Genomic DNA, 13,839 nt, shown 5'->3' on the forward strand with positions numbered 1-13,839 from the left:
CACAAAAGTCAGAATTTTCAACGCGTGTGTGAAATCTGTTCTTATCTATGGAAGCGAGACTTGGTATGTAACAAAGGCGATAGCTCACAAACTACAGTGCTTCGTCAACAGGTGCCTACGAAGAATTCTAAGAATATGGTGGCCACGAACTATAAGCAACGAGCTATTATTGCAAGTTACGAACCAAATTGAAATAGAACGTGAAATTAAACGCAGAAAATACAGGTGGATTGGACATACGTTAAGAAAGGACACTTACGATGTAACTCATGCAGCTCTGGAGTGGAATCCACAGGGAAAAAGAAAAAGAGGACGCCCTAAATCTACTTGGCGCATATCAGTGACTCAAGAAACATCTAAATCTTTTAGCGAACTTAGAACAATGGCTCGAGACAGAAATCAATGGAAAATATATACAAATAATCTTTGTGAATATGCTAAGTTTTACTACAAGATGTAAATAAACATGCCATAATAATAATAATAATAATAATAATAATAAATTACCGACTATTGCTATATCTCCATTGTTTAGCCACCTACGCCAAACTACTTTGCATCATTCGGACGTTCGCTTTCGGACGCTGCCCATTCAAAGCTGTGATAATTTTTGCGATTATATTTAATAATGACGAATTATACTTATAATCGCAAAAATTAAAGTTGACTTGTATTAGCGGCTGTTGCGATATCTTCGTTGTTTTACCACCTACGACAACCTATACATCATTGTAAAGGCTTTTAATATATCCCAAATAAGGTTTTTGTCCATTCCGAACCCTGAATATTATCCGACCATCATCAAAATCAATAGGCTTCTTTCCCTCCGCGACCCTCATCAACACACAAAATTTGGTGACGATCCGATCAAAATTGCGACCTGTAGCGTGAATACGGGGTTTAGATGGACAGACGGACGGACACACATAGCCAGTTCGACTCAGCTCGTCGAGACATTCATTTTGGTATATATAAGTATGGGTCTACGACCATTATTTCGATGCGTTACAAACTTTTTGGGCAAAACCAACTTATAATACCCTCCCCACGTAGTGATGTAGGGTATAAAAACTAAAAACTTTAGGGGCTTGCCGCATAAAAAAATCTGACATCGATTTTTTCCCTTTGAGTTAAAAGCAGTCTAATATTCACAACAACAAAAAAACATTGTTCCACAACATCCCACACGGGACAAGGGAGACTTCTCTCATATCAATGAGTGCACACCGATTCATATTAGCTCAGTGATATGGAACCTACACAGTTTATCGCCGTGTCCGAGGCGTGTCCTACGACACCACTTGTAGAGAAGTTTTACATGGCTGAAATAATCAGGAAATGTCGCCAACATTACTGAGGGATATTTTGCCACCGTTGAAAATTTGATGTTGCCTAGCCGGGGAATCGAACCCACGACCTTCTGCGTGCAAGGCGGGTGAAGTTTTACATGGCTGAAATAATCAGGAAATGTCGCCAACATTACTGAGGGATATTTTGCCACCGTTGAAAATTTGATGTTGCCTAGCCGGGGAATCGAACCCACGACCTTCTGCGTGCAAGGCGTGCATACCATTGCACCACGGTGGCACCCAAGTCTAATATTCATAAATGAGAAAAATCGAAAAACAAGAACAAATGGCTGGAGGGATTTTTAAATAAATCGCGGTCAAAGTTCACGATTTTACTTGGAAACCGCAATACCTATGGAAATGGAGCTAAAGAAAATGTTGTAGCTCTGAAAATTTTCTAGAGGATTGGACGTTTTTTTTCTAGGCTTTCACGAGTTGCTTGAAAACGGTAAGTCTTATCGAAATGGGACTAGAGAAAATCTTATGTTTATTTCTTTAAACTCGTATAAGGAGCATAGGGCCAGAACAAAATTATGAAATCTATTTCTATCTAATGCTAATAATTTTATTTCACTCCATGTAACACCGCTTCTTTCAACATCTTTTTCAATTTGTCGCCTCCAGGTGTGTTCTGGGCGTCCTCTTCTTCGACTTCCCTGTGGATTCCATTCAATGGCTTGTCTTGTTATATCACCACCATCCTTCCGCAGTGTATGCCCTATCCACTTTCATTTCCGTTCCATTATATTTATATAGATTGGCGTTTGACTCGTTAGCTCCCATAGCCTGTTGTTTGGTATTGTGTTGGGCCTGTAAATTCTTAACAAGCGTCTTAGGCAGCGATTGCTGAAGCTTTGTAGTCGCTGTATGAGCTGAGGCGCCGCTTTCCATGTTTCAGAACCGTACAAAAGAACTGAAGTTACGTTTGAGTTGTAAATACGTATCTTGGTTTGATTGGAAAGAGATGTTGATGTCCAAATGTTCTTGAGTTGTCCAAAAGCTTGCTGTGCCTTTTTTATACGGTTCTCGATATCTCCAGCGCTTCCACCGGTGTTTGTAACAGTGCTACCTAGATATATAAAAGATTGCACATTTTCCAGCGGTTTTCCTTTTAGAAGAAATGGGCGATTTTTCGTTGTATTTAGTCGCATTGCTTTTGTTTTTTCAATGTTTATATGAAGTCCGGCATTGGCGGTAATTGTAGCTATTGATTTGAGTTTGCGAGCCATATCATCATATGTGTGCGCAAGTAGACAGATATTGTCAGCGTAGTCAAGACCTTGCAGGAATCCATGTAGTCCCCAGCTAATCCCCCTTTGGCTTTGGAGTGCTTGGTTCATAACAACATCTAGGACTATGTTGAATAGTGTTGGGGATGATATGCAGCCTTGCCTTACTCCTACTTTGATGAAAACCTTATCACTAAGAACTCCCTCATGCAATATGCGGCAGTTTGCTCCGCTGTACAGGTGCCCAACAAGTTCTATGATTTTCTCGGGAAAACCTTTGCACCGCATTGCAGCCCATATTGCCTTGTGGCGTAATTTGTCAAAGGCTTTCTGAAAGTCGATGAAAATTAGGTATAACGGCGACCGATATTCGACACTTTGTTCAACTATTATGCGAAGACTATTGTTCTTTTCTGCTCGACACAGCTCAGGGTATGCTATGTTGATTCGTTTGTTTATTATATAGGTTATAACTTTATTGATGGTGCATAATATTGTTATACCTCGCCAGTTTGAGCATCTTGACAAATCACCCTTTTTTGGCAACTTTACTATTACACCTTCTTTAATTTCATCGTCTAAAGTACCATTTTCCCAGAAGTTTGTAATTATAGGGTATAGGAGTTTTGAGCTAACTAAAGGGTCTACTTTTATCAACTCTGCAGCTATATTATCAACGCCAGCTGTCTTGTTATTTTTTAAATCTGTTATAGCTTCAGCTATCTCATTTATGGAGGGAAAGTCGGTTTCTTATAGCTGTTAAAATTCTTTAGAAGATTGGCAATTTCGCAATTTATTCCTAGGTTGTATCATTTTTGAGATATATAAGTTTAAGCTGGAAAATCGCAGTCCCTGACATTGTTCTATAAGGAGAGGATACAGTCAGTGAATTGTCCCCATTTGAACTATATCTCAAAAATTGTAAAACCTACGAAAATACCATAAGAGCTAATCTTGTAGAGAATTTTCACAGCTACATACAATATTTATTTTCTCTCCCATTTCGATAGGACTTGCGGTTTCCAAGCAAAATCATGAAAACATTAAAACTCTAAAAATGTCAACTTTGATTGAGATTCATTTAAAAGGCACACCGGTGATTCTTTTGTTTATTAATTTTTCTCATCTATTATGATCGTAGTTTTAGAATCCGCAAAAACTTCCCAGGCGTAAGTCCCAGTCCACACTAGAGTGATTTCATTTAAAAAATTGCATGAAAGTATCGCCTCTAGATCGACTTCCATATCAAAATCATAAAATTGTGGGGAATTCGATTTAAGAACGCCTAATTTCATTAAATTTTATAATGAAATTCATGCTAGTGTGGACCGGGACTAAGCGGTTTTCATTTAAAGTTAGTTAAGGCGCATCGTGCATGACATTGTTTGATCAGGAGGCGATACAGTCAGTGCATTGTCCAAATTTCTTCTTCTATAACACAAAAATGGTAAAATCTACGAAAATATCATAAAGTACAATCTTGTAGAGAATTTTCACAGCTGCAAAATTTTCTCCAATCTTGTTTCTATAGGACATGCGGTTTCCAAGCAAAATCGTGAAAACCTGAAAAAAAACCCTAAAAATGTGAACTTTGATCGCGATTAATTAAAAAAGTCCTCCGGCGATTTTTTTGGTTTTTCGATTTTTCTCGTCTATGAACATTGTAATTTTAGAATCTGCAAAAACTTTCCAGGTGTACGCACATTCCATTTAAAGTTGGTTCGAGAGCACCGTGATAGTTCTAAAGAAAATGTTGTAGCTGTGAAAATTCTATAGAGGATTGGCCGTTATAATTAGTTCGTAGGTTTTACCATTTTTAAGATATAAAAGTTCGGGTCACATTTGTAGGTTTTTTTCTAGGCTTTCACGAGTTGCTTAAAAACGGTAAGTCTTATCGAAATGGGACTAGAGAAAATCTTATATTTATTCCTTTAAACTCGTATAAGGAGCATAGGGCCAGAACAAAATTATGAAATCTATTTCTATCTAATGCTAATAATTTTATATCATAAAGTACAATCTTGTAGAGAATTTTCACAGCTACAAAATTTTCTCCAATCTTGTTTCTATAGGACATGCGGTTTCCAAGCAAAATCGTGAAAACCTGAAAAAAACCCTAAAAATGTAAACTTTGATCGCGATTAATTAAAAAAGTCCTCCGGCGATTTTTTTGGTTTTTCGATTTTTCTCGTCTATGAACATTGTAATTTTAGAATCCGCAAAAACTTTCCAGGTGTACGCACATTCCATTTAAAGTTGGTTCGAGAGCACCGTGATAGTTCTAATTTTGTTTTAGGGATATATATTACCAAGCAAAAGTCGACTTTTCGATATTTTGATTTTTACTTAGAACTCAAAAATCGATCTTTCGATCTTCCGATTCTTACTTAGAACTCAAAAATTGATCTTTTGATGTTTACTTAGAAAAGAATCGTTCGATCGAGATAACTCCCAACGTTGAAATGTGCACAATGCATCGCGTTTAACACTGCTATATGGAGTAGGTTGCTTTCCTATTTTGTTTGATATATTCCGGAAAATAAATATTATTTCCAATTTTCTTTTGAAATTCGATTTTTGTAGATATTTGAGTGCAATTTAGGGCCTATTTCACTATGTCGAAAGAAAATAATTGCGAACGAAAAACGCCTAAACTTTGGTTTTCATGGCTATATTGACTTCGTGTTTGCTTTAAAACAACTACAAAATTTAAAAATCATACACGAGTTTAATTGTTTTTCTTTCGCTTTCATTTTTGTTCGACATAGTGAAACAGGCTGTTAATTATGTTTTTCTTATTCGCAGAAATTAGTTAAAATTATTCAATAAAGGTGAAAAACAATAAACCTTTGCTTGGCTTACTTTGATTAACTTTGTTCATAACTACAACAAAAAATAGCTGTGTTCCTTTACTTACCTGTGGTTACCATTTTTAACATTTGTTACCATTTTTAACCTGCAACTTAACCCCAAAAAGTGGTAAAACTGGCAGGAATTTTTAAGAGAGTGAGATAGCACATATGCCTTTCTCTTCTACCACAGGCTACCAGAAAAATTTCTACAGGTAAAAAATGGTAGAACTGATTTTTCGACATTTGTTTGACGATTATTTCACAATGAAGAAAAAATTAACGAAAAACAGAAGAAAAAGGCGAACTGTGAAATAAAAGAAGAAAATTGAATTTGTATGTTTCTTTTTGACATTGCTACCAGATATACCATTCTTTCGTCCCTTTACTTTTCTTGTAAAATTGGTCATGAGAGAGCAATTCTGACAGTTTTCTCTTTTAGCACTTTTACCATTAAAAAAAGTAAAGGAACAAAGCTAATATAATATTGTTGTCTTGCTCTTACCAATGTAATGTGTATAGCTGAGTACACATTGCCAGTTTTGAATGACAGCTTTGTTGGCGCTTGCTAGTGTGGCCGTTCATTTTTGTCATTCATCATGCAACCACAAAATGTTTTGTGGTTGTTGGACGGTTGGACAGTTATCGATAAGTGCGAAATATCGACATTCAAAACTGACAATGTGTACTGCTCTTATATTTCATTTTCGTAGTACATCAAAAAGTCAAAACAGAATTGATCTTTCGATTTCCACTACAAAAATCTAAAAATCGTAATAGAAAATCGATCTTTCGATTTTCTATGAAGTCAAAAGTCGACTACGATTTTTAGATTCTTCAAATCAAAAAATCGAGAAATCGATTAATCCCTGTCCACACTATTTCATTAAAAAATTTCATGAAATTAGGTGTTCTTAAATCGAATTCCCCACTACAGCAATTTTATGATTTTACTCTACCATGGAGGTCGATCTAGAGCATAGCCGACCAAGAAGAGCGAGCGCTTAAATTGTTTATGTGTGGGTAAAATTACACTGACAGAACAGAACAGGGTGATGATTTTCATATTGAACGGGTTTGCTCTAGATCACTGTTGGGCAGAAATGCTCGACCTCATACACAAAAGTGTAAAAAATACATGAGTCTCTCGCAATTTGCCCACCATTGCTCTAGATCAAACCCGTTCGTGGGTATTGATTTGGTTACGAAGTTTTTCGGCAAATCACACACACGCGACCCGAACGCAAAGTAAGAGAGCAAATGTTTTGATTTTTTTACTTCAGTTTTGTACTGAATGTCATGCAAGCAGGTTGATGCCGCTTTATTTGTTTTTTTTTTTTTGGGTACACTGAAAAGATTTTGCAGTTGTACAGCAAATATGTGGAGGGAAGAATTTGAAAATGATTTTTTGTTTTGTATTAATATTTTTAATGACGCAGAATGCCTCGTCTGCAATGCAACAATAAAAAATGTACATATATCCATCTTACCTTAGGCGTCATTATAATACGCATACAAAATATCATTTAATGACGGGAAATGTGCGAAAAAAATAATATGAGTTGATAATTTTCACTGTGCGGTTGAAATCGATGTTGTTTAACAATTTTTATTTTTTATCTAAATTTACCCGAATTTCGTTAATTTTATTTTATTATATTTAAGTTAAGACCCTAATGTACAAATATAAAAAGAACGAAATCGCAATCATTAATCAACTTTTAGCAAGTTTTAATAAAAGAAACTGAAGTGGATACTTTTGACTCTGATTCACTTCATATTATTTTTAATTTTAGTCATACAAAGCGAACGCGCCAACAATATATATTTTCTATTTGAAAATTTTGCCCTTTTAGGCGAAGATCATTTTTAGTATTAATTTTTTTAATTTATTAATCGAGCTTTTTTATTTTCTATAATGCAAATGAAAAAGGAAAGCCAACGATTCGAACCCACACACCCACCACTATGTTTGGCTCTGAACGCTAACACGCCGTGACAACTTTTTTCCTGTGTTTTTCATTACATACTCAATATGAAAATCATCACCCTGTTCTGTTCTGTCAGTGTAATTTTACCCACACATAAACAATTTAAGCGCTCGCTCTTCTTGGTCGGCTATGATCTAGAGACGCATAATTTCATGCATTTTTTTCAATGAAATCACTCTAGTGTGGACCGGGACTTACTCGAAAATCGACTTGCCTATCCCTAGTTTGTTTCTCTGCGAAATTTAATTTTCACCCAACCGAATCACCCTGTTATGTTTTGTTTGATATGTACAAGATGTTGGCAACGCAGTTCGGAATTCATACACAAGGGCAATAAAATGTATGGTAAATTTCTACTTGAGAATATGTTTAACATAATCTTGTTATATGTACTTTAACAAAATGTATGTGTATTCAGATTTATTTTTTTTTAATTTTTACTCAACAAGAACGTATTTCACAATAAATTGTATTCGAACTAACCTAATTGTTAGACAAACTACACAAAGAGTTACCACATCGTAACACTTTAGAGCGACACCTACACCCCATTATAACAACTAACAAAAGTGAGTAAAAAGGAAATCGATAAACCACCCCTAAGTGAAGCGAAATAAGTTAAGGGGGAGAAAAAAGACCTGAGCCAGAGAAACTCAATACATTTGACTGCACGTAGACGTAAGAACGTAACTTCAAAAAAACGAAATCACGAAAAAAATTAAAATATCACTTAGAAAAACTAGTTTAGATTATCATAAAATCCCATCAATGTGTCATTAAAGTGCCGATCTACGAAAGCTAAATAAAATTTTGGCAAAATAAGTTCGTGTTGTGTTCAGAAAACGGAAAAATATCAACCGGCAAATTAGAATAGAAATCCAATAAAAAAGCATATGCCAGGTTAAATGTAATCGCTGTCGTAGTCAAAGTTGTCGTCGTCGTCGTTGTCGATGTCGTGCAGAAGAAGAAGAAACACGGCGGAACGGTGAAACAAAAAAACCCAGTACATATATCCACGACGACTCCAGTCTGCCTGACTGCCAGTCAGCTAACCATCCAGAGTCCGAGCCTTTAACGTACGGGGGGAAGTTGGCGAAAAGTGAACAAGAAGAAGAAGAAGCAGCAGTGAAAACGTCAAAGTGAAACATAATGAAGTAATTCAATGAAAATTTTCCCCGTTAACAAAATTTTCAACCACGAAAATAAATCAAACACCGAAATACAACAAAACACAACAAAAATATCATTGGTTTCGTTATTTTGAAAGTGAAGAAGAAAAAAATTCATATTTCTAGTGCAAGAAATAGTTTAAAAAATTATCTCAAATAAGAAGTATCAAAAAAAGAGTATAACAACAAAACACAAGTAGAAAAAATATGGTTATTTTTTTAGTGTAAAGTTACAAACCAGCGGAAGTAATATTAAACGGAAAAGCCCAGCCTGATTTTTGTTTTGTTTTAACCCACAAAGAAATCTCTGTCCACAGGCACCAACGAGAAAAAAAGTCTCCAACAAATTCACGCACATCGGAAAAGAAACACAGAATCCGTACCAACAAAAAATAAATTTACAACCAAGCCTACCTTCTTACCAAGGATCAATTGGAAATTGATTTTCAAAGACAGGCATACTTCCGTTTCCGCAATGATATCAATTTACAAAATTAGCTACTACAACTAGACGAAGAAGAACAGCCCATCTTTTTTATAAAATCCGCATCCACAAAGATAAACGCAGAAACCCCAAACCCACAAAAGGAGTTTCATTGATAGAAACTACGCCAAATACACCATGGTCTACTGTGGTCTAAACAGGTAAGCAAGCGTTTTGGCCCACCCGCCCCCTGATTCGTTTGTGAAAAATTTGACAAGGCAAAGGAAATTTTGAAATATCAAACTGCAACGAATTGTCTTATCAGACGGCATAGAGGAAATGTGTTTTTTTCGGATTTTTTTGGCAATGCATTTGTGGTTCCATCTATGTCATACATAAACAGACACACAGACACACAATCACTTACATTGTTACATTTTTATAATAGTCACAATCGTTCCTTTTGACTCCTTTTGTTGTGATTTTTTTCTGCGTCACAGTGCGCATTACCGGCTGTCGAAATCAATGTTGTGTAGAGTGAGTTATTCAGCTGCTTGTGATGATGGTGGTGGTGGTGTTACTGGTTACAACTCCAACCAATCAACCATTCATCCACCACCACCACTAACACAAACAACAACTAGCGAGCACATGTCCTTTCTTCCCCTTACCCAAGGACCCGGACGTTTTTTTTGCTTCGTTCATTCCTTTTTTGTTCTTCCTTAGCCCACAAATCTTTGTTGGCGTATTTGTTTTTGTACGGCTGTGTATAGATGAATGACTGTGACTATGTCACAGCAGAGAAAGAAAGGAAGTTCAACATCTTCTGCTGTTAGCCTGGTCGATTATGATTCGGACCTATTTTAAATTTTTTTTGGCTTGGAAACAAACAAGAAGAACTAATATTTCGGGAAAGGGGAGGGGATTGAAATCAATTTTGCCAAAAGGTTAAGGAGGAATTGAAAATATATTAGGATTAAATACAGGTAATGAATGCCGGATATTTTAATAACAAATCATAATCTTTAACGAAGTATTGGGACTATGATGGCAACTACGGTGCACAGTTTGGCCATAAATGCCAAACAATTACATATTTAGTAAAGGTAATGGTAATGCCGGTTATTTTAATAACAAATCATAATCTTTTACGAAATATTGAACACTACGGTGCACAGTTTGGCCACAAATGCCAAACAAATATGATGCCCAATAAATATGAATGACAAATGAAAACAAGTAAGAACGGCGTTAAGTTGGGCCGGGCCGAACTTGTTATACCCTCCACCACAAGTTGTATTGAAGTAAAATGGAATAATTAGTTTCCTTTCGTGTATGAAGAAGACTTAATACTAAATTTCAGCAATTTCGGTAAAACAATGTGAGACACCATTCTATGGGGGCTATTTCAAAAACGTCGATCTATACCGACAAATTTCTGACGGAAAGCTTTTTGGACTCAAAGAAGACTAAATACCAAATTTCCTATATTTCGTTAAGAGAATGTGGCTAAAACTTAAAAAATACCGAAAATCAAGAAGTATGCTTCTATGGGGATATAGGAAGACGTGGACCAATACTGATAATACTCTTCTGGAATATTTTATAACTCTTGGAAGACAAAATAACGAATTTCAGCCATTTCGGTTGGATATTGACGTCACAATCTTCAGTATTACGAAAATCCGGAGGTACCGTTCTATGGGGGCTATATCGAAACGTGGACCTATACCGATGAATTTTAGTCAGAAATGGGGCAATATGAAAGCATGGACCTGTACAGACATATTTCTGGCGAACAGTTTTATATCACATTGAAGACTAAATACCAAATTTCAGCCATTTTGGTGGAATATTGAGGCCACAACGTCCAAAATACCGAAAATCGGGAGGTACCGTTCTATGAAGCATGGACCGATACCAACAATGTTCTGGGGGAAAGTTTTATACCACCAACGTAGACTAAGTAGCAAATTTCAGCCATTTCGGTGTGATAATAAAGCTAAAACTTTCAAAATACCGAAAATCGGGAGGTACCGTTCTATGGGGGCTATATGAAGGTGTAGACCGATACCGACAAAATTCTGGGGGAAAGTTTTATACCCCTAAAGAAGACAACGTACTAAATTTCAGCCTTTTGGTATGATAATGAAGCTAAACCCTTAAAAATACCGAAAATCGGGAGGTACCGTTCTATGGGGGCTATATCGAAACGTGGACCGATATATCCCATTTTCAATACCAACCATCCTGCAAGTAATAAAACCTTCTGTACCAAATTTTGACTCTCTATCTTTAAAATTGCGAGCTGTATCTTGATTTCAACAGACAGACGGACGGATGGACGGACAGACAGACGACATAGAATTTTATGCTGATCAATAATATATATACTTTATAGGGTCTCTGGCGAATATTTCGATGTGTTACAAACGGAATGACAAATTTAATTATACCCTCCATATGGTGGAGGGTTTAAAAATTATTGGCTATGCCCCACGGTGCTCCTGAACCAACTTTAAATGAAAGGTGCTTATACCTGCGAAGTTTTTGCGGATTCTGAAACTACAAAAGAAGAGAAAAATCCAAAAACAAACTAGCACCACACCTAAATATGCCTGATGCGCTAAATTAAACCACCAGCGAAACGATCGTAGCAAATTTTAGGATGTGTGTGGACTTCGCTAGATATTTCTTTTTCAATACAAAACTCCTTAGGTCATGTTAGCTCTATTAAGTCAATTAAATAAAACTCTCACAAAAACAAATTTCAGGAGGGCTTTCTAAATAAATCGCGGTCAAAATTCACATTTTAGGGGTATTTAGGTTTTCACTTTTTTTTTGAAAGCGCAAGTTCTGTCAAAATGGAACTCAAGAAAATATTTTAGCAGTGAAAATTCTCCACAAGATTGTCCTTAGTGATATTTTCGTAGGTTTTACCATTCTTGAGATATAGAAGTTCAAATTGGGACAATGAACTGACTGTATTGTCTCCTTACAAAACAATGCCATGACTGCAGTTTCCCATGTTAAACTTATATATCTCAAAAATGGTACAACCTAGGAAAAATTACAAAAGGCAATGAATCTTGTAGAGAATTTTCACAGCTATTAGATTTTTCTCTAGTCCCATTTCGATAAGACTAACCGTTTTCAAGCAAAATCGTCAAAACCTAACAAAACAAGTAAGAAAGTATCAGTCAGCTATGCTGACGGAGATATACCCTCAGTCAGTGACCAAAAAAAAAAACAACAACAACAAAACCAAACGGAAAAATTATGCCGTATATAAAATATATTGATTTTTTATCACGAGTTTGCTTTAAAATCTCTTCTTATTTTTGAAAAGTTGTAGAGTCATCTGGCACAATAGCCATTTTAGTATGTGCCTGAAGGGTTTTGGAGCTTTTGGGCCATTATTTGAGGAAGTATTGACTTACTGCGGAAAAAATGTAATAATAATAATAATTGTTCCACAAACATCCCATACGGGACCAAGGAGACTTCTCTCATATCAATGAGTGCACCCCGATTCATATTAGCTCAATGATATGGGACCTACAGTTTATCGCCGAGTCCGAACGGCGTGTCATAAGACACCACTTGTAGAGAAGTTTTACATGGCTGAAATTCTCAGGAAATATCGCCAATATTACTGAGGGGTAATTTGCTACCGTTGAAATTTTTGATGTTGCCTGGCCGGGGAATCGAACCCACGACCTTCAGCGTGCAAGTCGGGAGTGCATACCATTGCACCACGTTGGAACCCAGAAAAAAATTACCGTTGTAAATAAGACCGCTAGAATAACCTACTGAAAAAAGAATCAAAACGATGCGAGAGGAGCTCTTAAACTTCACTCTTTTTGAATTTTGTGTGGGAGGTACCCGAAGGAGTGGGTCGATATAGTCCATATTCCAACCTGATACATGACTGGATGAAATAATATGATGTGCAAAGTCTGCACCAATCAGAAACTCCCTGCGAGAATTATCTTGTGGGTTTGCCATTTTGGTTGGTGCCGTCAGGATTTCTTAGAGCTTTTAGGCCAATATCTCAGAAAGTATGGACTTGCGCAAGAAAGAAATTTAAAAGTCGTAAAGGTAGCCGCAACCTACTGAAAAAAATTCAAAACGATCCGAGAGGAGCTCTTAAACTTCAGTTTATCCGAATTTTGTGTGGGAGGTACCCGAAGGAGTGGACCATTATAGTCCATATACGAACCAGATCTATAACTGAAAGGAGTAACACGATGTGCAAACTTTTTACCAAATCGATTGCTCGTTTCAAGAGTTATCGCGCACACCATTTTACGGAAAATTTTTTAACTTTTGTGGGGAGGTACCCGTAGGAGTGGACCGATATGGCCCATCTTCGAACTTAAACTAATTTTGGACAAAATATTACGATACCCAAAATTTGGTTCGAATCGGTTTGGTTCGAAATCAGCTAAATCGACTCCAAATTGTCTGAAACGAATTTCGTCCAAACATACTTGGGGTCTAAAACCGTTATTTCGATGAGGCACATTTTCGGTCGTATCAAAGTGTATATACCCCTTCTAGCCTAAAGGCTGAGGGTATAAAAACCTAAAAACGTGACCTGAACTTCTATATCTCAAAAATGGTAAAACCTAGGAACATGTCATTAAGGTCAATCTTCAAGAGAATTTTCACAGCTACAACATTTCCTTTATCGCTATTTCGATAGGACTTGCGGTTTTCAAGCAAGATCGCTAAAACCGAAAATAAACCGAAAAATGTGAACTTTTACCGCAATGACATTGTTTTATTGTCCCAATTTGAACTTCTACATCTCAAAAATGGTAAA

At 36.4% G+C, this 13,839-nt stretch overlaps 1 protein-coding gene across 3 annotated transcripts in view; it reads left to right on the forward strand.

Annotated features, from left to right (window-relative positions):
• Positions 1-8,058: 8,058 nt before the first annotated feature.
• LOC141401285 (protein SCAI) overlaps positions 8,059-13,839 on the forward strand; it is a 51,644-nt gene continuing 45,863 nt past the window's right edge. Inside the window, exons 1-2 of one of the 3 annotated variants that reach the window (XM_073981385.1) lie at positions 8,064-8,572; positions 8,714-9,232. The gene's annotated coding sequence lies outside the window, so the exon portion shown is untranslated. Of the gene's footprint in view, positions 9,233-13,839 lie in introns of all 3 variants that reach the window. The other 2 variants (XM_073981384.1, XM_073981382.1) reach the window with 2 other exon arrangements.

Source organism: Musca autumnalis, unplaced genomic scaffold (assembly GCF_047663935.1).
Source record: "Musca autumnalis isolate F117 unplaced genomic scaffold, ASM4766393v1 scaffold_4, whole genome shotgun sequence".
Classification (NCBI taxonomy): domain Eukaryota; kingdom Metazoa; phylum Arthropoda; class Insecta; order Diptera; family Muscidae; genus Musca; species Musca autumnalis.